Below are 23,704 nucleotides of genomic sequence, written 5' to 3' on the forward strand. Positions count from 1 at the left end.
TCCTTTCTTAGCAATGGGGTGTAAAACATGTCATTTCTCTTGGAGCTGCATCCTCAAAATCCATTAAAAGCCCCTGCCCCCATCCCCCCCCCCAGTCCCGCCAAAAGCCATCCTTCACCCCCCTGCTTGATTATAAAATGTTCCTGTAAATACACCATATTGATCTGCAATATCAGACTGATACCAGCATTCAAATTAGAGCCTTGAACTATTTTAAACACTTAGTAAATAAATAAACCTCCTCTGTGCATCTAATACCATGCAATTTGCATCCGTTTGTAGAGATTGGGCAATCAGGCAGCACCCCCCACTCACTGCAAGGGCTTTCTCAAAAGATTTCTTTGCTAGCAAACGTTTACAAATGCTATAGAGACACACAGGCAGGTGTCTGTAACACCCTATCAAGGCTCGAGTTTTAGGAATTTGAGCTACTGTGAGAATTCAGTTCTATCCTCATTTCTTCCCTTCTCTCTTCCCAACTGCCCCCCCTCCAGCCATTATCAAAATCCAGTCAGGTTCTTTATTCAGGTGGGGGAAAAGACCGGGAAAAGAGGAATAAGGATGAAAGAAGAAAGGCAATGGGGCATATTTCCTTTTCCAAAAAATAATAAAATTAAAAGTGTACTCACTGTATCCTCAAAGACTATCCAGCTGGAAATCCGAGTGATTATGAGAAACCAGGGTGGGGGAGGGGTTAGAAAACTATCTCATTTCAGCAACCAAAACAAAATTAAAAACAAGAAAGGAAATTAAAAAAAAAAAAAAAAAGAAAGGATATCCAATTGCAATTTCCCAGCAATTTCAGTCCATACAGGTGCCAATCCAACCCAACACTGCTGAACTCTCCCCCTCTGGCAGTTTGCTTTCTTCTTCTCTGTCCTTATTTTCTCGGTGGCTTTCAACTTTTCTGCTTAAAATTTCTGTAGTAGTAATGTTGATGGTTGCCTCCACTGAAGAGTAGTGGTTTAAAATAACAGGAAAAAACCAAAAATCCTTGAGAAGGATGAATGGTCCTTTTCGTTTCTGAAACTTTTCATTCCACTGTGGATCATTTGCTTAATTTCCTTTTTCTGAGGTTTTCTGCCTCTCTGGCTCCACTGCTCCCCATTGCTCTCTATTTGTTTTTTCTCTGGAGAGCAGAAATAACTGTATTTCCTTTTAAGCAATCCTCCATCTGCATTCTTTTAATGTAATTTTGTTGTGACACTTAGGATCCAGGTCTTGCCAGACAATTTTCCTTTTGCTCCTTCTTTGCTGCACTATCAATTATCCAATCCATGTGTCTCCACATTAGAATGGGGATTCCCATTCTTATTTTCCTCTATACCCCCACACTCCTTTAGAAAAGAATCTCCTCTTGCATTTAAATTTTTATTCCTGTCTGTCAAAACAATAAACTTTTAGTCTCTCTCCCCCCTCACCAAAGATCTGATTAGATTTCCAATCACAACCCAGTGCGCAATTGGATTTTTGATTTCGGCAAGAAGCCAGCAATCCACAGCATCAGCACCCTCTCCTTGTTTCAAACTCCACGTTATATCCTTTTGCCTTCCCTCCAACTCCTCTGCATTTTCATAATTTCACATTAAATGAAACGAAGGAGGGAGGGAGTAGGGAAAAATTCAAGGTTCCCACCAGCTGTCAAGGATAAATCCATCACCTCGTTATTTTTTAAACACTTGGGATGGGTATTTTTAACGCCCACTCTCACCTTCCCCCCCCACTTTTCAAAATCCTTCAGACGTTAAAACTCCCCCGATGGGGCACAAAGAAACCCGAGAAGATGTGATTTATCCTTTTAGCTGTAAATTTCAGAAGCATACTTTGCTTTTCATTTTAGCTTCCTCTCCATCTTTTGTCCAGCAGCTCTATGAATCCAGAAGCACTGAGACGCATAAACTTCTATTTCTTTGAGGAGAGAGAGGGAAAGAGAGAGAGGAAAAAGGATAAAAGCTCTCCCGTCTCTGCCTCCCTTTTCCTCCCTTTCTGTGTTTCAATGCAGGTCTGATCTCATTTCCAAGCTGAGCCTGGTGTATTTCAGATGTACAAGTTGGATTTCCCTTCTGCACGGCAGTGAGTTAGTCTCCCATCTTCTTCCACATGCCAGTTATCTTCCCCCTTTTCTTCCTTCCTTCCTTCCTTCCTTCCTTCCTTCCTTCCTTCCTTCCTTCCTGCCTCCCTCCCTTCCAAGATGACACAGTCCCAGGAGCGCAGCCGCTTCTTTCAGCTTTTAGTTTCATCCCTGACATGCATAGCCCTTTGCACAGCCGAAACGCTTCCCTCCTCCTATGAGCTGCAGCTTGAATTCTCCCCGTGTGAGCATGTAGGGACGCATGTATATGTGTATCCAGTTCCTGACAGCTGCTGTTGTTGCTGGGAGTAGCTCCGTTTTTCAGTCGCTCTGGCTTTCTCTTACTCCCCACCTTTCAGTGGCACCCTAGGATTTGCAAATGTCCCAGGGCTGGTCGCTCTGGCTACACTCCTCCTTCTCCCCTTCCGTTCTCTCCCCTCTTCCTCTGTTGCGTTTTCGGTTTTTTTTTTTTTTTTCCTTTTTCTTTCTTTCTTTCCCCCCTCTCTCCCCTTCTTCTCTCCCCCCCCTTCCCTTTTTCTTTGCTTGTGATCAGTAAAATACAATTACCCAATTACCTCCCATCATCTTAGCACTGATTGGTCAATTGCATTAACACTTGATGTCAGGGAAAGGGGCCGGGAGCTGCTCCGACGTGGCATTGCTGCCACCTGCTTGACAGACTGGGAACAAACTCAGGGTTACCTTAAGAAATCTCCAAGTCAGAAAGCAATAATTGAAAAACAAGGGATCATCTTAAGGAAAGGAATGTCAAAACTCATTTTCTTAAAAGCCTGCCTGATTCTGACAGCTCAACCAGCGCTCTCAGGTTCCAGCCTAGCCGATGAAGCAGAGTAAATGACAGCAAGATGAAATGAGGTATAAAGTTGTCTTTGCAAAAGAAGTACAGGGCAACCAGTATTCACAGGTACCAGCTCTGGCCACAATGCAGAGGCACAATAGTAATATGAAACAAGGTATAAAGTTATCTTGGCAAAAACTGTAACAGTGAAAATAATTTGCATTGTGATCACACTGCAACAAAAGACAATCTGTTTTCCAATTACAGAAATCAATGTTTGTTTAAAACTTGTATGCACATAAAAATTACCTAAAATTCCATTTTGGCAGCAGTTCAAGGGCAAAAGCCCTTTGAACAGCTCAGGGTTTCAATGAGTTCAAGTCCTACCTTCAGTAAGCTGTGACAACAATGCAGCAATGCAACATCTGGGCTCGCCTATCAAATCTGGCACAGTTTGATTAGAATGACTTCAGACATGCAGTTTGGAGTTTTCTGAACTGGCTCTCTAATTTGAGTTACTGAAATACTGACATGTTTTTTGTGCTCTTACCTGCTTACCCAGGTATGTTAGATGTACGTATCTATATTACCTAAAGTGCTCAGAATTGGGCTTATGTCTTGTTTCTCTCAGGGATCTAGGTTCAATGGAAATTTTACAGAAAATTTTGTATGTGTAAGGTCAGATACAATACTCACTTCATGGAAACGGAAAATGGGTGATGTATGCGCTGGCATTTGTCTCTCTTAAAATCAGAAAGACATTATTTATAGATCCAACTCCTTCATACAACCCCCCCCAAAAAAAGTCAGGTGCTTTAATGGTAATTATAGCAAACTTTAAATATTAAGCAGTAACTGAGTTATTCCATGCACAAAGTAATATAACTAGCTCTTTGCTCAGTCCTCCTTCAAATAGTAAACATATGTTTGGTATCCTTACTCAGGCTTCAGCTTTTGTGTGAAACTGATATATGTGAATATAAAATAAAGTGTAAGTTCTATGTCATATTAGAAGTTTTTCCAGAATTATAAAATCCATAAGCTAGCTGAATTCAGTCAAGTAACACTTACTGAATCATTAACATTGAGTTTCAGATTTATTCTACTGACTCAACAGGCTTTCTGATGAGAAGGTCCTACTAGATATAAGTTAAGCAACTGGAACTGGGCACATTTATCATCTGATCTTACTATCCCTGAAATCGGTGGCAAACACAAATTACCTGCAATGGGTGAAAGGCTGAGTGTGTAGCAATAATAAATAACCCAAACCTAGGAGTCTTTCAAAAATGCTGAAAAAGTCTTTGGGTTTTTTTGAGGAAGGTTGCAAGTGTGGTAGGACATGAAGTAACAAGTTACTTGCTGACAAGTAACAATCTTTTTCTCAGTTGGTGAGCTTATTTTGTTCCTGTCTGATTCACTGATGCTGCTGGTGTATTTTGGGTCTACAAACATCTTCTGAGAGCCTTTTTCTTTTAACTACTCAAAATAAAAAAAATCACAAGGTTGCTCCTTTTCCCAGAAGGATAAAAACATCACAGTCTAATATGTTTCCTCCATTGTTTTTTCAAGAAGCTCCTGAAAAAATTCTTGCTACTATTAAAGAATCTGTGAGTGAAAGGGAAGGTTTCTATAACTGAATTAAACAAATATACAGGTGTCAGGCAGAAGATACACAATTTTAGGCATCCAATCAGAATCTAAGACACAAACTCTGCTGTAGCTACAGTATCTCTGTTGATTCAAAGTGATACTTATGATAGAAATATGTGCATTTTCGAAGACATCAAAATACATATTTCCAACAGATAACTGCTTAAATATATTACATATCTTTCTATATACAAAGATTATATATTTGCTGGCATATGTGTGGCTAAACAAAAAAATGTATCAAAACTGCAACATGCTCTAGGCTATGATATGATCTCAAAGTTTGTTATCTTTAATACATCAATTAGGCTTTATCACCCAATAAACACAGAAGATAGTGTGATTAGTTTCTTAGAACATAACTTAAAAGCAATCTAGTTTGAAATATTTACAGAATAACATTCCATGCTACATGAAAAAGTAAATATCCTTATACTAAACAAAATAAAAAATATAATTGCACTTATCTGTTTTAGAAGCATATATTTCACACATGTGTGAAACCTATTTTAAATAAATATTTTGGTACTATCACAATAACTCATTTCTTAATCAAATGTTAAAAGGCTATCATTAACTCTGGAGAGAACTGTTACATTTTTCCTCCAGAACATTGTATTTTGTTGCCTTGAAACTCTGTTGTTTGTATATTGCCTTCAATCTTGCCCAGTCCTAAGTATGGAAGGATAACAAAATTCAAATGTATGTACTGGCAAATATCCACGTCATAAACACGAAGAACAGATTGTTATAAAGATTGCTATATAGATTGTTTTCCTTTCCAGCAGACAAGGCCAGCTACAGAACTCTGTGTATGACTAACACTGGAAGAGACTAGTGGAAACGACCAAACATTCACAATATTCAGTCATTTGGTGGAAGAGAAATGTGGCTGAAGACCAAGAGAAAAGGATTCTGACCCTAAACAAAGGAGAAGAGAAACATGCAATTGAATAAACAGAACCAAATTTTGAGGAAAAAACATAAAACAGATCACTTTATTTAGACAAAGTGAAAAACAACTGCAACATTTTCCTAAGTCAGTTGACAGTCCCACCATCCTTTTAAATAAAAATTAGGAAATCATAAAGAAAATGGTGGAACATAATATACTCTCTATTTTATTTAGTTTTGCTGACAAGAATATGTTTGCATATGGAGAGAGTACTTGAATTCTGTTACAGCTTACTACTTTCAAAAGGGAATAAAATTTGCTGACAAACATACTTTTGACTGCACAGATCCAGGATCAAGCTTATTAATCAATTAATTAATTCAATGGATCTCCTAAAACTCTCAGACTATATAAAATATATCATATATAATCTAAAAGAAATAATGTAAATATTCTATTGTAATTGGAGTCCACAGTACATAATTTCCTGTTTATGTGACTTCACTGATTATTGTTCAATTTATTTAATACAAAAAGCAGTAAAATCAGGTGCATACCATCAAAATTAGCAATTGAATGATACTGCCTCATTTATTAATTTTCATGGGCTTTTTTTCCCCTGATGTTTACAGTTCTAGTGAGATTTTTTTTTTGCAAGTAATTACTACTGGGTTATAGCAGCTTGGAAGAAGTAAAAGAAAAGATATCTTCCTTCCAGGAAAATCTGGATAAAACCACAGCACAAGATTTTGGCACAGGGATGTGTACCTGACTGTTCAATAAACTGATCTCTTCATAGTTTCATAATAACAACTGTTTCTGATAAAGTTGGAACTGAATGGTGGGGTTTCTTTTTTACATTTGAAGGGAAACACATTCTCAAAACTTCTGTATGTTTATTGCATGTTCTGTGCGCAGTTGGGTAAATAAGACAAATTTAGAATTGTTGTACATTTGTACAAATTTTCATCTTCCATGCTAACCATCCATGACTGAAAACAGCCTGCTGTTTGGAGAGACTTTCTAGAATTTCTTCTTGTGGAACTGAGTCACTTATTGTCAAATTTTCTGTTATGCAGAGACAAAATCAGTTCCCCAAGCTGATCAAGGGGCCTAATGGTATCCTGGGCTGCACCAGGCAAAGCATTGCCAACAGGTGGAGGGAGGTGACTCTTCCCCTCTTCCCCTCTGCTCAGCCCCAGAGAGGTCACACCTGGACTGCTGTGTTGAGATCTGAGCTGCTCACTACAAGAGAGACATGGACAGAATGGAGAGAGTCCAACAAGGCAGTATAAGGACAACATACTGGAGCATTTTTCCTATGGGCAAAGGTTGGAAGAGCTGAGACTGTTTAGACTGGAGAAGAGGAGGCTTGGTGGAATCTTATTAATGTCTACATGTACATGGAGGAAGGGTGCAAAGGGGATGGAGCCAGTGATGCCCAGTGACAGAACCGGAGGCAGTGGGCACACACTGAAACACCAGAGGTTCCCTCTGAAAATCATGAAACATTTTTTACTATGACAGTAAGAGCACTGGCACAGGTTGCCCAAGGAGGTTGTGGAGTCTTCCCCCCTTGGTAATATTCAGAAGCCATCTGGACATGACACCAGGCAATTTTCTCAAGGTGAATCTGCTTGAGCAGTGGGGATGGGCTATGTGACATTAGAAGGTCCCTTCCACCCTCCAGTATTCTAGGATTCTGCAATTCAACAGTCCATAGAAGTATTTACATAAAAGGAAAATAAGAAACCTCATATTTAACTGGTAAAAATATTTTTTCTGAAGTGCTCTTAGTTTCTCATTTACTGTGGACTTATGAGAGTTATGTGCTTAGCATTCAATTCTGCACTAGCAGAGGGTCTCTTTTGTTTTCTAAAATGAATTATGCTTCGAGGAAAAAATATAAGAAAGAAAAAAGGTAAATGTTTCCTAATTCAGCTCTTGGAATTGCGTTGCAATTCTGACTAGGACATATAAATTTCAAGTGTTTTCACCATATAGCTATTCTGAGAATAGTACCCAAATCCTGTGATTTTCTTATGCTACGAATTTCAGGCTTAGAATTTGGATTGAGCAGAATTCTCTCCTTTCTAGGACTGAGCGCCATTGACATTAAGCTGTCATGAATTCATTCCATAGGGAGGAATTACTCCTTTGATTTCAATGGACCATCTCCAGATTAATGCAGGTGTAAATGAGAATAGAGCATTCTTTATTTTATATCCATGCCCCATTTAATATGTACTTGGTTTTCTAAATCACACAATTGTAAAATCATTGAGATTGGAAAATGTTAGTAGAGTAAAAAAGAGAGATAGTTTCTTTTAAATTAAATTTTTGAGAATGAAAATTTAAGGATATACTCAACTAGATTTGGGCAGGAATGATCCATCTGTTTGAAAATAATATCTTTATAGTGTGACAGCCTTTTTTTTCCCCTCAGTGAATATTAAATAGCAAAAATATTTGACACAGGGATGAATGTATCAAACATCCTAATTTCTTCTCCTGTGGAGTTATTGTGACTGGAAAATACAATTTCCACATATTGAGAATTCAATCCTAACCACATATACTTCAAAACTTTGATGAGAGACAACCTAGCAGCCATATTTTCCTACCTTGTCCTTATGTTTAACATTTATTTAAAGTGAAATTCTGATACAGGGGAAAGATTTACAATTTAACTTCTGAGCCAAAGAAAAGGTAACATCCAAGATCTCTAAATTTTCATCACAACAAGCAGGATGGTTTGCTTTAACCATGCAAAGAAAGTTACACCTTTCAATAAACTGAGGAGGAAAAATAAAGGTTGCATAGAGAGGGCAAATTGTCAAAATGGAGAAAATAAGAAAATTTCAGATAAATTTAATTTTCAAGATCTCTTTTCAGGTACAAATAAAATAAATTACTTCATTAGTATCTTCAGCATCTTCTATTTCTATGTCCAACATTAGGGAATCATCTGTACATGAGAAAATATTTTCACTTCATCCTCATTTGTCAATATGAAAAAACCCTGTACTTTCATAGCAGTTTTTTTCTACTCCCTTTTCCTTTTATTTTTTTTCCCTTAAAGTACTAATGGCTCATCCTTGGCCACCAGTAAACAATCTAAGATTTTTTCCCAGATTTGTCTAAATTCAAATGGATTGAAATACTATAATGCATATTACATAAGGACTTGATTTCTTACCGTTGGTGCTTGTAGTACTGCTGCTAGTGATGTGGGCATCAAAAGTGTTATAGGCAGGACTCACTGGAATTGTATTTCCAGAGTCTTTTCATGGTCTCAAAATGGGCTGTTTGATTCTCTCCACGCCTGCCTCTCTACCTGTAAAATGGAAATAATACTGCATGTGTTAAAAGGGAAGGACTCACCTTTATTTAGGGAGTGTAAAGTCTTTCAGTGGTGTCCGTGCATGACCCAACCCCATAATCAGCACATGATGTGCACTACACCAGGCAAGGCAGATTGGAAAATATAAGGCAGCAATTAGGGTAAAAAAGCCATCCCTCTAAATAATTACCATTCTTTTCTGTACCCTAGCAGTCAATGCCTGATATCAAATAATTTAAGATCCCTGAGCGTGTTGTAGTATAAATTTACATTGACAGATGTTGACAGAAACCAGAAGGATGAGAAGTCAGAGAACAATTTAGGACCTAGAAATGAACAAAGGCAAGAAGCACTGTATTTATACTCACTGATGTTCTGAGCTATGGTATAGGTTACTTAAAAAATTACTTTTCAATTTTAATTTCTCTGGATTTTCTCATCAGGTGCTCAGCTCTCCCTTCTATCTCCACAAACACATTAAAACTCTACATCATTTAAAGAGCATATGAAATACCTAATCAACTTTCAGTATGATCTTAGAGAGATGGATGAAACACTACAAGACAATGCTGAGCCTCTTGAAACTCTTTTGGAATTTACTGGGTTACTGCCACTCCAGAACAGACCAAATAGCCTGCCTAGTCCGCTGTATTGTCATTTCTAAAACGACAAGATTGTTCCATAGCTTTCACTTCATAAAGCACTATAAGCAGAAGAATAGCTAAGACCAATTTTCATTGGATTTGCACTTAAGCCCTGGAAATGTTACAAGGGGAAAAGATAATTCTAAATTTTGGAGACAATGAGAGGAAACAGGTTTAATACAAGTAAACTTCTTTGGCCCCATCAGGGCAGGGTCCTTTGAAAAGTTCTTAAAAAATCTGTGGTTGAGAACTTTGCTCATTCTTTATTTACCCCACATTAGACACCCTAATAAGAAGAAATGCTGTCAGTCACAAGTGGTGAATGTGATGGCAAGAATAATGATTATTTAAAGAATATTTGTTTTCTTAAAAAATATTTTAAATATTCCAATTATTATTTTATTTTTATTGTATTATTAAACAATATTTTCTTCTTATTTATTTTTTATTCTGTGATTATTTAGGCTAAGTTTTCCTACAAACTCTCTGAACTTCATTCCCAGGTGGAATGGTACTAAATATTAAATCAATACTAAGTATTAAATCAATACTCACCTTACTGAATCACATCTGATCTTCAAGGTCTTGGGAAGAGTTTCTTGTTCAAAGGATTACTTCTGGTGATGAACAGGATAAAACACCTGTAAGGGATGCAACATTGTTTTAAGAAGCTGCACATCATGATAATTATAAATTGTTTGAGTGGGGAAAAAAGAAAAGGAACCACAAGATGTGATGCACAGAAGTCTGGATTTGATCCAGAGTTATACTAAATGCTTTTTGGTTTTTCAGACCTTCTATTTCTCTCTCCTTGCACTTTTCTCCTAGCTTAGATTGAGGCTGCATTTCCTTTAAATTGCATTTGCTTTACACTCCTTTGTGCATGCCAGGGGAAGTATAAAATATAAAAAAATCTCTGAGAGATAAGGAGCACTACTGGCTTCAAGAATCACAGTACTGATAGTCTTTGAACAATAAGAAGGGCTAATATTAAAAAAATAGAATAATAAAAAAGTTTTTCAAAACTTAATGGAAAATACATTTTGTAAAAATCAGGAGGTCAAGGGACATGACCTTTCACTTAAAATGTTTCAAGTGGGCCTTATTTTCACAAGCAGCACAGCAATATTTGCTAAATCCAGCTCCAGTTAAAATGTGTTCTCCAAAGATGAGCCAACTACAATGAGTCATCATTTTGGAAAACACATTTAGTAACTCCATCCATGAAGGCATAGAATTGGAAGCAGGAATTAACCATCTATAATACTAAAGCACATACAGTACATTTTACTAGCATTTCTTTTCTGGAAGAGAAATTTAGAAGAAAATATTAGGTTCAAAGAAAAATTTTAATGCAATCTCTCAAAAAATTAAGGTTGCAAAAGCTGTTTCAATTTCATATTAAAATCTGTCCCAAGAAATATGATAATTAAAGACAAATCAGTTTGGTTTTTTTATTTAATGCTCCTGCCCTCAGGTTTTTTAGGAAAATAAATACAAGCAAAAAAGAAACCTATCCCTTGTTATTTATTGATATGAAAACAAACAATAAATATGTGGTTTCAAAGTGATCTTTTTTACAGAATTGTTTTCCCTTAGCACTTTTTTAAGAATTCTCATAGCTATTGAAAATCACAGAATTGTATGTAAATTGCTGTTTCTTTTCTGCATGACTACTGCAGATAGAAGAATCAAAAATTGGTTTGTTTCTGCCTTTTTTTGAGATACATAACCTATGTACATAGATGTTTATAATGAAAAATGGAAACATCTAAATGCTTTAATGTTTGAATGCAATTGACATGGAGGTTTGGAGGTTTTATAGTTAGAAAGATTTAAGGAATAGCTATTTATATAAATGAGCATTCCAAAATGTGTGACAAATAATTGACAAAATTTAGATATATATTTGAAAATAAACTATATTTTAGATACTAAAAAGTAGATATTTTTAGAGAGATCAATGCAGATTGGTCCTTGAACTCGATAGTTTAGGATTTTTTGCTTGTTTGTAGGCAGAGCAGCATTGGCATTGTTCCTATTAAATTAATGTGTTTAAGATCAGAAATTCTTAAATTCTTTTTAATCACACAAGAATTTGCACTTGATGAAATTCTTCAATTTAAAATTTTCTGAGCAACATCAGAGCATCACAAAACCTGACTTTATTCTGCAAACAAAATCTCTAAAAGATATTCTAAAAGGTGCTTAAATGTGTGGATTTGGAAAATTCTGTGATTTACAGATTTTGTCTAAATGCATTAATCAGCTAACTCCCATATGTTTTCATCTTTAGAAGCCTTCCAGAAAAGAATACTAATTTTTTGTTTCCTAATATAACAGAAATTAATACATGCTACATGTTTAAGGTCCATGTGTAACCTTGCAGGTAGTCAGCACCATCCAGGTCAGTTTAATCACACCGATATTGATAACTACCCCATTGTTTGAAAGACTTAATTTCTATTCCTTATTTCTTTTGAGCAGAAGAAAACAAGCAGCTTGTCACTATGGTATTAGGTGGGAGGCAGTACATGGCAAGATATGAGTCAGTCATTAAGCCTGCTGGTCAGTTAAAAAAACCCTAAAAACTCAAAACAAACTGCAGCTTGTCATAATTACTGGGGCAATTCTATGCAGAGAGAATATGCATTAGGCAATTTATTCACTGATGGGAATTTATTTCCAGAATATGCTAATACTAAGACAGGAAACATTTGAGATACCTCTTCTCTATCTTGCTGCAAAAAACTTCAAATACCTGCATTTTATATATTCTCACTTTAGCAAACTGATTGATGTTTTCTCGGAGCTAGGTGTGTATTATACCCATGCCCATCCTTGGGATTTGATTCTCTAAGGTATTTAAGTGGGATATTTATAGGGCAACCATGCTGATGAAGACCTTATATGCTAAGCTCTAGAATGACAAGAACTTCTGCTTTGGTTAAATGAGAGCAAGTATATAAATATACCTCAGCCCTTTGTCACAAAAGTGTGTGGGAGAGGCACATTAGGCGAGGTGCTAGAAGTGAGGGAAGCTCTAACTACTTGCAGCTATGACACATTATTATTCATTGCATGGCATGTCACTCAGACTGTCATAATGCACAGCAGAGAGCATGCACGTTATCAGTGCTGAACAGCACTGAGGGGCTGCAGAAGCACAGGTCATTTGGGGAAAATACCTCTGTAACAATCCAGGCAAGAGTTTGCTGCTCTTTGTGAAATGGATCTGGCAACACAAGCAAGGGGATCATCAACTGGTTACTATCAACAAAATTCATCCATTACAAATGGAGACACATCTAAAAGGGCTTCCTGAGGTGGTCAGAATTCTCTAAGCAAAGTAGCCAATAAATATTTTCCAACAAGATATATCAGTCTTGGAGAAAGTGATCTGAACAAAGAATGGATCAAATGCTCGAGAAGTTGCATGGGTACCAACGTCAGCACTGCGCTTTGTGCTGAGGAAAAAAGGTTAACAAGAGAAGGTAGAATATGCAGAGTCAGAGAAAGCACAAATACAAAACCTAAAATCACCCAGGAAGAAAGAAAATAAATAAATCAGCAAAGGAAATCAGATATAGGCATCAGGTTCAAACACACACATACATAAAACAAATGAGTCAATTAGATAAAGAAGGCAGCCTGAATTTCTTGAATATGAAGTTATCAATTTATAGATATAAAAAAATCAAACTTAGTTTTTATGTATTTGAAAATTAGCTTTTGTGAACAAAAATCTATGTTTTTTTCTGACAAAAATTTGCTTCCTTGAGTGTTTGCAAACAATGAAATCACAATGTGCAAGTTTATTTTTCAGGCCCATCTTTAAAATGATTGCAATATTAAAATCATTGCAATAACTTCTTCAATTTTTCTGCTTCTTTCTGTTTTCTTTTCCCATACACAGTAGCAGTCTCTGTTTAGGAATTTGATTTTGGTTGACTTTAAAGTCATGCTTTAGCAGAAATTCAGAGAATCCTCAGAGACTTACCAGGTCAGAAAACATTACTGCAGTGCATCGCAACCAACCCTGCGTGAGACTTTCAGGCAACTGATATCAGCATTTCAAAACATTATCTATACTTCACTCATTATATTTATTTCAGAATGCACTTGATAATATGATAAAAATCATATGGTAATTTTCTTTGTTAGACCATGAGTTTGAGCAGTAATGACTGAGGTGAAGCACATTTCCAAGGAAACTATGAGGAGCTAATTATCATGCTCCTCTATCAAGAATATCAATTTGTTAGTAACGTTTTAGTATTCATCTATCTATGAAACCCTTTAAACTTATTACCTTTCAATTAACAAAACACCCACACATTAAGTTGTACTGATGCAGGTCTTTTCGTGGCAGTGTGTCTACAGTCCATGTATAGGCATCATCTCACAGACTCACAAAGTATACAAGCCTCAAAACTTCTGGTAGGTGTTTTGCAATAGTTACCACACAGAACTTGCACATCAACAGCAAGAACTGGGATTTGTGTTCAATTTCTTTCAAAATTTTAGTAGGTAAAAGACAATACTGTCACCATCATGTCACCATCACTTCTTATCATTCTTCAAAAGACATTGATGACAAAGGACCTGAACAAAACTTTCTGACTTGCTCAGGAGTTTAATGGTCTAAGCAGTACAAAGCATGTTCCTCATTGTGTGACCATTTCCTAACTCACTGAACAATTTTAGAACAACAGTAAGCAGGCAATTTAGAACAACATGGCTGAGGGCAAAGGTGATATGGGAAGATCAGGATGAATATAAAAATGAAAACTAGAAAAGATTTATGTGTTCATATCTTCATTAAAAAGTCATTTTTTTTCAATAAGCACTGCACCATGTATAATTAATTTTTCATAAGATTCAGAATTGTTATCTGACGACTTTTGCCAAACTTTTTATAAAAACTACCTCATCTTTACACTTTTTATTGAACAACCAGGGAGTCAAAGACAAAGAAGAGAGGAAATACACTGTTGCAGAATGTGATATTCTTCCTAGAACATTCTTGGTTTGGGTTTTGTTGGTGTTCTCTTTTGGTTTGTTTTGTTGTTTTTTTTGGGGGGGTTCCCCCATTAATATTTACAAGGGACAAATTAAATTATAGAGTCATTACTTTGGAAAGGAAGGGGTCATCCTGTCCAGTGTCCTGCTTAAAATATACCTGATTAGAACAAGTATCTCAAGGCACATCCAGCAGAGACATACAACACCTACAAGAGCCCACAATGTCTCTGGCATATCTTACCTGGTTTTAACTACCCCAGGGTTTTAGGGGGTTTCCCCCTATTATTAATATGAAAACTGGGAGCTGCAGTGAGAAGGAGTTGCTTAGGAATGTTGTCTATGCTGTCCTGGGATCTGACTTCACCATTGCAGCGCTGGTAATCATTGTCTATTGAATAGGAACCTATTGCATGGTCTCAGAGGAATAAATAGCAGCCACTCTGCTAATCTAGGCACTAGAAATATTTCACACAAAATATTATACTTTTAAATGTAGAATTAAAATATTGAAAAGGCAACCTTAAAACCAGAACAGTGGGATCGAGGTATTAAGAATGATGAGAGAACACCTGTATCTCCAGTACCTCAACAAGTTTATTAGCTAAAGAAGTGATGATCTTTATGCAAAATTGTCAACAGGGCATTGTGGTACATCTGGTTTTATTCTCTGAGTTTTATTGATATCCTGCTGTTCCTTGTGATACTCTGGTGTCCTGGATTTATTCACTATTGAAAATAAAGTTAGAATGAATTATCCAGCACAAAAATGTTCATCTTAAGTCCCAGTCTTTCAAATAAATGAAGTATAACTAATATAGATAACTTTTACCCAAATATGTCGGAAGCAGCTGTATTTTCCATTTCAAATTACACTGGATCATTCCAGATGAAACTGGCCTACTTTAGCCTACATAAATTTATACAGTTATTAGATATGGCATATCTTTCTGAATTTTTAGAAGCCAGACTAAATAGACATTTCATGAAAATGTCCAAGTTTGAAAATCTTGATAAAAAGTATATAAAGGTTTTTCTAATACACTGATATGTAAGTCTATGTAAAATATTTAATCAAAATAAAATTATATAAAATACAATATTTAGTCATATGTAATTTTAGGATATGAATATACTAAGAAAGAGAATTACTGAGATTATAAAAAAGATCCTGCTTTTGAATGATACTTGAAAAAACTGTGAATGCAGAAGACAGTTTGTGGTCAAACATAGTGGATGTCCATTGAACTGGGAGGCCAAATGTGCACCAAGGATTTATTCTCAGATATTTCTAATGATTACCACCCAGTTCCTACTGGACCTGCTCAAGCAATGTATACACAATGCAGAATTACCTTCAGAAGAAAAACTGAATTGCAGGGCAAGAGGTTGGACTTCAGTGACCCCTGTGGGTCCTTTCCAACTTAGAATATTCTATGATTCTATATTTTTTTTTTCACCTTTATAAAATGACTGTCAGCTATTCTTGTTTTATAATACATAAGTATGTGTGTATACATACACTTATTTCATCTGCCCCATATAAGCAGAGTAAAAATAATTTTGTGTGCAAATATAGCTGTAAATAGTAACCTAGAGAAAATAACTTGGACATACTGATAAAATTTAACAGGTATCATATGACGATAGTGAAGTCTAAATTATCAGAAGACATGAAAAACCAACTGGGGATCAGCATATATGTTGAGTTTTTCCTGGCAACTGTCATTCTTATGCCAAAGTTCAGAAAAGCAATGGAGATGTCTCACTCTGACAATCTTCCTCTGCTGCCTGCCAGCACTATCAAAGCATCAAGGCCTCTGAAACAAAACCAACTGATAAAAAAAACTAGAGCAAAAGGAGACCAAATTTTTTTCCTTATTATCTCATTACCTGTTCACAACAACTGTGTATTGTTAAGGAGGTTAATGTAACAGTTTCATCAAGGAACTTACTCTGTACAGATTTCGATAAAGGTGAGACTGATGCAGCAGAATGCACTTCTGGCTGTGGATACCTTTCTTCCATGTATATAGGACATGACACCAGACTTCTGAAAGACTGTCTGGGAGATTGCAGAGAGATGTTTTGACCTATGCCTTCTGTATTGCATATGAATTATACTAAATAGGTCATTTAAGGAGTTAGGATGCCTTGTCAACAACTCTTAAAATATCTGTTAGTAATAATTAAAAAAATTAATATGAAGTCTTAAAAAAAAGCAAGAGTGATTTCTACTTTTTATTCCTCAAAAGTAAAAATTATAACTGTAAAAGATAGTCCTGTATCTCCTCCAGAACACAGCTGATAGGAGAAAATAAGCAAGACTAACTTGCATACTTATTATTATAAATTATTCTTGGCACCTGGATGAGTTAAAGCAAAAATGTAGCTTAATTTACAGCAGCAGAGGAAAACTGGAGGAGTAGGGGGAATAAAATTACTAGCTTTAAGAATATGTAACCACAACTTTCTTCAAACAGCACAGTAACCTTGATTGTGATTCTACTTCCAAAATGTTCAAATCATCAAACAGAAAGAAATGAACTTGTATGTTCCCCATTTCAGGCAAATTCAGGAATACATGAGTCAACTCTTGATTTTCTCCTTGCTTTCAATAACCACTCTAACAATACTCAAATCTGTTGCTATGTAATTTCACTTCACAGGAAAAGGTGGTTGCACACAGACTTTTTTCCAAACATTTGTATTTGTATGACCTTAAATTAAAAAGCACATATTTTATGCCTGCATTTGCCAGACTTATTTTAAATACTGATTCATGCAAATCAATTCAACCTTGAATAATTCTCAAGCTACTAGAAAAATACAAGACAAAATGAAGAAATTCTAATGTCACTTGACTTTGCCACAAATAGCCATCTTGCCACTAGAATTGGAGTAAAACTTTTGATTTTCACGCATCTACTTGTTGGACTTGCCATGCTTTAATTGTCTGTATGAAGTAAGTACCAGGGGTAAAAGTCAATTAATTTCCCTTAACAAATAATTCCACATGCTTAGCTCAGAGTGATTTTGTGATATTCTTGCACTTACTTCTCATGGACTGGCTCCCACATAACCATAAACAGTTTGTTTGCGTCTTGAAAGTCACTGTCATAATTTTAAGCCGCCAGTTAAATTTATTTATTTTATTAGAGTTTTTGTTTGAGGAAAACAACTCATTTCTGCAATCTATGGGAAAATCACTGCTGCTTTGTATTCTGAAGGTCTGAAGAGAGGCTGTAAACAGCAGAAATATGAATATTTTCAAGTGAGAGCAGTAGTACAAACCAGTCTGCTTGCCATTTCAAAACTAAGAACAGGTTTGTACTTTGAATGTCAATACAAAAGAAACACTAAAATTTCGAAATAAATTAATTTTATGAGGTTTGAATGTAAAAATAATCTTCACCTTGAATCTAGAAGTCATCTGTCCCATTTTATATTTGGAAAATTATTTCCTTTAAGCAGGAAATGCTTTTACTGTTCTACATTCTGTTACAAGTCCGACTGTCACCCTTTTTGATAAGCACTCTACATTTTTCAGGAAGAATTTAGTAATAGATATTCTACTGCCTTATGGTTCAATATTTCAGTGTCTATATTAGAATGAGATTTCCAATAACAACATGGAAAAATGTGTCACAGTATAAACCCATATCCTAGAGAAACCATATCCGATATTAACCAACATATCCTGCCCACATTCAGCATGGATTGCCCTTGTTTGCAACAACTTTTCATGTGCTGAAAAATTTTACTATTCCCCCACTTCCATACCTCATTCTTCTCTTCTTTTAAATGTCACTTCTTTTAGTTCTTTCTGAAATGCCAGTTTTTCTAGACGTTCTTTCTCCTCATTGCCAAGATATGTAATAGTTCCTTTTTGAAGCTGAATTTCAAATTCCATTAAAATCCTCAGAAATCCAAAGCAAAAACACTGCATACAAGATCAAACAATGTGCCTTTTGTTCTGAAATTATTTTTTCAAAATTGGTTTTAATAGAAAGAAAATGAGACAAAATTTTAATTTATTTTGACACCAGTGTACTTTTTGATTTTGAATTTTAAAGGATTAGCTGGAAGATCATACACATGCATGCATTCATAATTTTTGTCTTTCAAACTCAAAGGTTAAAATGCAAACTCTTTGAATAACTTCAAAATATTAACAGATACACAATCTGCCCTTAGGAAATAACTTGTTCATATAATATTATTTTGCAAAGATAACCATGTACACATTTTAAAATTACTTGTGAAAGTGTCAATCAGTTTATAAGTGTTTTGTCCATATCATCAAGTACTTCTGGGTTATTTTCTGCATCATATTCTGTATTGCTTTGTGAGATTTAGTATTAGGTGACTCCCAAATCATTCTAGTAACACAGCTATTATTTGCTATTCAGATGGCTCTGCCTGTATTTAACATTATGATTTTTCATCCAGTTTTTCTTTGTTTTGTTTCCATTAATTTTTCTCATTTGAAGCTTCTGCATTGAACACACTATGGTGACTTAGAAGGATGAAAGACCACATGCCACTTTAATCACACTTGCTTAAGTTCACATCATCTGAACAATCTATTCCCCATACCCATATTTCTAGATATTTGTAATTTAGATCAGCAATTTAGGACACAGAGAAAAAAACCCAATAAATAGTACAGCAAAAAATGAAGATGGAAAAATGTCACAGTGTGTGACTCAGAGCGATGATTTTCAACTGTTCCTTCTACATTTGAAATGAGACAAAGTTGATGCATGACAAGGTACAAACAACCATTGCATGCAGTGCTGTCTCTGTCATTCCCACGAAAAGGCCTGTGTGGGTTTTATTAGAAGAGAAAAAACTACGCTCTGAAAATATCTTTAAGTATATTGCTGAGTTTAATAAGAGTATTAGTGCTAAGTACCATCCTACAGTGCTTTTTCAGTGCTTACAGTACATGACTTTTTTAATCTTACATAGTATGAAGACCACATACTCCCTGTAACTGAATTTTAATGAGTAAAATGTCTCTGGAGAGAAAGTGAAAAATAAAAATTCTGTTACTCAACTCATTGCATCATCACTGATCATAAAACAACTCAAAAACCTGTGTTTAACATTTAGGCCATACTATCTGAATAGGCATATATAGAAAAATTGTATGTTACACTGACACTTTGATATTTTTGGTAAGGGAGGCTACATCTCTACTTATACACGACCGAGACCTAATCTGTTTTCCATTTTGCAGATTTCTTTTAAGAATGAGTTAATGCAAACAAGTGTATTCCTGTAAACTTGACCATTTTAGGCTGTTCTGGGAAGTTACAAAAAGATTCTGACATGTGCACTTGCTGAGTGCTTGACATAAGAAAGCAAGGAGCACTTCCCAAAAAAAAGCACAGAGGAAAAGAATTCTAAATATCATATGTTCTATGCCATTCTCAAATCCATTAGGTTTTAAACAGAAACTTTTGGTACCTACAATTCTAATCAATAAATTAATTGCAAAACAATTGAGTTCATCTCAATGACTTTTTTAATAATATTTCCAACCAGTAGTTAAAACTTTGTAAATGTCAACCTATAAATCAGAGGTCAAATAGGGTCTTGAGAGCTCTGGTATTCAGAAATACCCCACAGCTTTGCATCCAAGGCTTGCACTTGGAAACCCCTCAGTGTTCCACTAAATCCCAGATTTCTTGAACTCCTTGAATGAATCATTTAGCCTTGTTCGGGTTCAGTCCCTTCTCCTTTTGATGGACTTGCAACTGTAAATAAATTCTTTCACGATTCCTGTTTCTTCAGCTAATGCAGTAATGTTAACATGACAGAAGCTTTTTAACTAAGAAGGAAAGGATTTCTTCTGCTATTAGAAACCTTATTCTAAGTTTTACATTTTCTCACATTTTATATACAATTAAACTAATACACTGCAGAGTTTTAATTAAGTGTGAGTCACACTTAATTGCAAATGTACACTCACTTTTGGATGATCTAGTCCAAACACAACGAGACACTTATGTTCATAGCAGCTCTGTTTGTTATTGAGAAGGATTTATAGGGAAAATATTCACATTAATTGAATTTCCACATCAAAAAATCCCCACCGAACACCAATAAACCCACCCACTCCTCTCCAAAAAATTGCCAAATCAAAAAACTCCAAACATAAAAGCCCAAACAACCAAAAAAAAAAACCAAACTGAAAAACCCCCTGCAATCCTTAAAAAGGATTATTACTTATCTCAGTGAAAGACACTTAGATTCTGAAGTTCTAAAAAAATTTCCACGAGAATTTGTTAATTCTCTAGTTTTACGATGATCTGTTTTTTCTTAAATTTAAACAGTAGAGTAATGAAGACAACTGTCTGCCATGTACTGAAGACAGCTGTATGCTGAACAGTTTGTATTTCCCTAACCACACCATACTCCTGCTGTCAAAGATCTTAATTCATAGGGATATATACAGTACAAAATACAGTGGTGTAGAAACCTACCAGAAGGCCTAGCAACCATTTATAAACCACTCAACTTTTACTTGAGAATTTAAAATAGTCTATGGCTCCTGTGTGAAGCTTTGCACAGTGACTATTTCATCTGCTAAGATACAGCAGACCTCCTATACATAAGTTAGTAGCAAGCTATATGTAGAATAATTCCTATATCTGAGTGATAAGTAAATCAACTAATTACAGTCTAATACTTACTGACCACACCTAGAACATCTCATTAGGCAAGGGATGTTTATGTCTTTCAGAATCATCTCTCTGAAGCTCCACAACAGTCAGGTCCCAATCACCTAACTTTCAGGACACTTTTCTGATCTTGCACGTGCATTGCTGTTTATCAGAAGTATTGTGTTTCAATTTCACTGTATTATGACAAGAAGAATAAATTAATATACACCAACTAAATCTCATTATGGAACTATTAACTCCCCACAGTCTGCAACATTTCAACAACTAAGTCAGAAAGCCAAATTTACCACCTTAACATGCAATAATTTCACTCTTCAACCCCTTGAAAACCATCACTAATTAGACAAAATAAGCAGTGATAAGCTTGGGGGACAGAAAAATCAAGTAAGTTGTTAATAAAATTTTGGTATTTTAACTTAATCTATTAACTGGGTACCTTAAGATATTTTTATTTTCTTCTTTAATTAAGAAATATTATGTTCTATACCATGAAGAGATTAATATTTAAAATAATACTGCTTATGAAAATACTAGATCTGAAACTCCATTGTTTTAAGAAAAGTCTGAGGCAATTTCACTATGAAATTGCTGAAATATTCCTCAGAATCTAAATACTTAATTGACAAATCCAGTTGCCTTCATGATCAGCTACCTGAAACATCTTATGTCCAGTAAAGTTTCTTTAGTGAATTATGTTGACATGCTTTCTATTGTACTAATTAACTGATGGATAGTGGGGAAAAAAGCAAATAGCAGTGGAAGAGATTCAAGAAACTCCTGCATTTACAGAGGCAAAAAAACCCCATCAAATTCTGGCAAAAGCTGTAATGAAATTTAGCATCAAGTTACAGATTAAGAGCCAAAGGTATTTCTTCTATTCAGTACTCCAAGGAAAAATCAGTCAGCATTAAAACTCAATTCTTGTTGCTGAATCTGCATGCATCAGAGTGAACATGACTCATTCATCATTAAAGTACAGATGGACAGGCTATCATAAGTGATTTTTTTAAACTTTGTGAAATCCATCTCAGCAGCCATTAATAATAACTACTAGGCAGTATTTACTTGGGATAACCGGGTCACAAAGGGCATGATAAACATAGTGACATGTTCTTGGCATGACTGAAAAACACGTTTTGGCCTGGCTGAGGTCTCCCATATGTGTCCTGTAAGCCCAGCTAATGAGGCAGGACAATCATTAAACTTGGATGAATTAATATGACATGAATAGGAGAATCCACAGATGCAGTGACAGAGATTAAAGTAGGTCACATTCTCACAATTTAAATAGAAACAGTCTAGACAGCATTAGCATGAGCCTTGTAAGACTTGTACTGAAACCCTCAGCACAAACCTGCAACATCTACTATGGCTGATGATGAATATAAGAATAAAACCACTAAGATAAAAATCACAGATATACACAAAAGGGGAAAAAAGAAAAACCACTTTGGCTTCAGCTGGCATTCAGTGGATTAAAAATGTTTACAGCATACCTGATAAATAGGATAAAAACCAACCAATATAATAATTATTTTGAGGTAATTTCCCTTCAAATGCCAGTGACTGTAAAAAAAATATGCATATCCCTGTTATTTTACAAGAGTATTGAAAAGGCTTGTTTTCTCTAAACCTCTTGGCAGAACACACAATTTTAAAAAAGAAAAAAAGCCTCAAATAGCCCACAAAAAAAGCTGTTGTATAGAACAATAAGAGTTCCTCGTTCATTCTTTCCCTTCATCTTTATTCTTTGCTCTTTTTAAGAGGATAGAATGGTAATGTGGAATGGACACGTGAAGCAGCAATGACATGATGAAGACAAACAACTGAATTCCTAACATGATAAACTGAGATAGGAAAAAATGTTCTCTGTTTAAATAAATGGAAGAATAATGTTTACACAAAAATAACAACTGTTGACTATTGTTCAACACCTATATAATACATGGAGTGACCAGTTCCTAGTTGAAGCTTCTCTTCAAAATTTTTTGTACCACAGAAACTGCTTCTGTTTTGTGCACATCCTTTACCATGAAATGGAATGATACAACAACGAAATCATTTCCAAAGTCATGGATATTTCGTAATGTGTTGTAATGAGTGGATATTTTTGCAGTAATAAGCAGGTTATCTTTTTAGCGTCTGCTTGATGTGTATCCCAGTAGTAGAACTACTTACTAACAAGAGGATGCTTCTCAAACTGTAGTACCCTCTACAAGAAAAGGTATCAAGTTTCATTGTGTGGTCACATTGCCATTTTGGATAGTCAAATTCCACCAAAAACCTGTACTAGGCTACCCCAACTTTTTTTTTTCCCCTCACTCCAACATTATTTATAAGAAATATAAAATAGTGTGTTTTAGTTCATTCCAATATAATATTGGTAATATTCACGTTTTTTAGTATTTGTCCATGATTTTTATATCTTCTAGAAACAAAAGTCTGCGTACCTTATCTATATAAGGTGGGTATAGAAGTACCACAGAACTCGCATCTTTAGTATATAAGCAGAAGAATATTTTGGAATCATACAGCATTGTGTAATTTGATCTAAAGCCACACATATTTCAAATATGCTTTAA

General features: G+C 35.3%; 1 protein-coding gene across 6 annotated transcripts in view; it reads right to left on the reverse strand.

The window, feature by feature from the left end:
• LRRC4C (leucine rich repeat containing 4C) overlaps window positions 1-23,704 on the reverse strand; it is a 204,158-nt gene that overhangs the window by 89,791 nt on the left and 90,663 nt on the right. For 3 of the 6 annotated variants that reach the window (XM_030950589.1, XM_030950584.1, XM_030950590.1), the window contains exon 1: window positions 630-2,505. The gene's annotated coding sequence lies outside the window, so the exon portion shown is untranslated. Of the gene's footprint in view, window positions 1-629; window positions 2,506-8,617; window positions 8,756-9,960; window positions 10,047-18,210; window positions 18,330-23,704 lie in introns of those variants that run through there. The other 3 variants (XM_030950587.1, XM_030950588.1, XM_030950592.1) reach the window with 2 other exon arrangements.

This window comes from Camarhynchus parvulus, chromosome 5, assembly GCF_901933205.1.
Source record: "Camarhynchus parvulus chromosome 5, STF_HiC, whole genome shotgun sequence".
In the NCBI taxonomy this organism is placed as follows: Eukaryota; Metazoa; Chordata; class Aves; order Passeriformes; family Thraupidae; genus Camarhynchus; species Camarhynchus parvulus.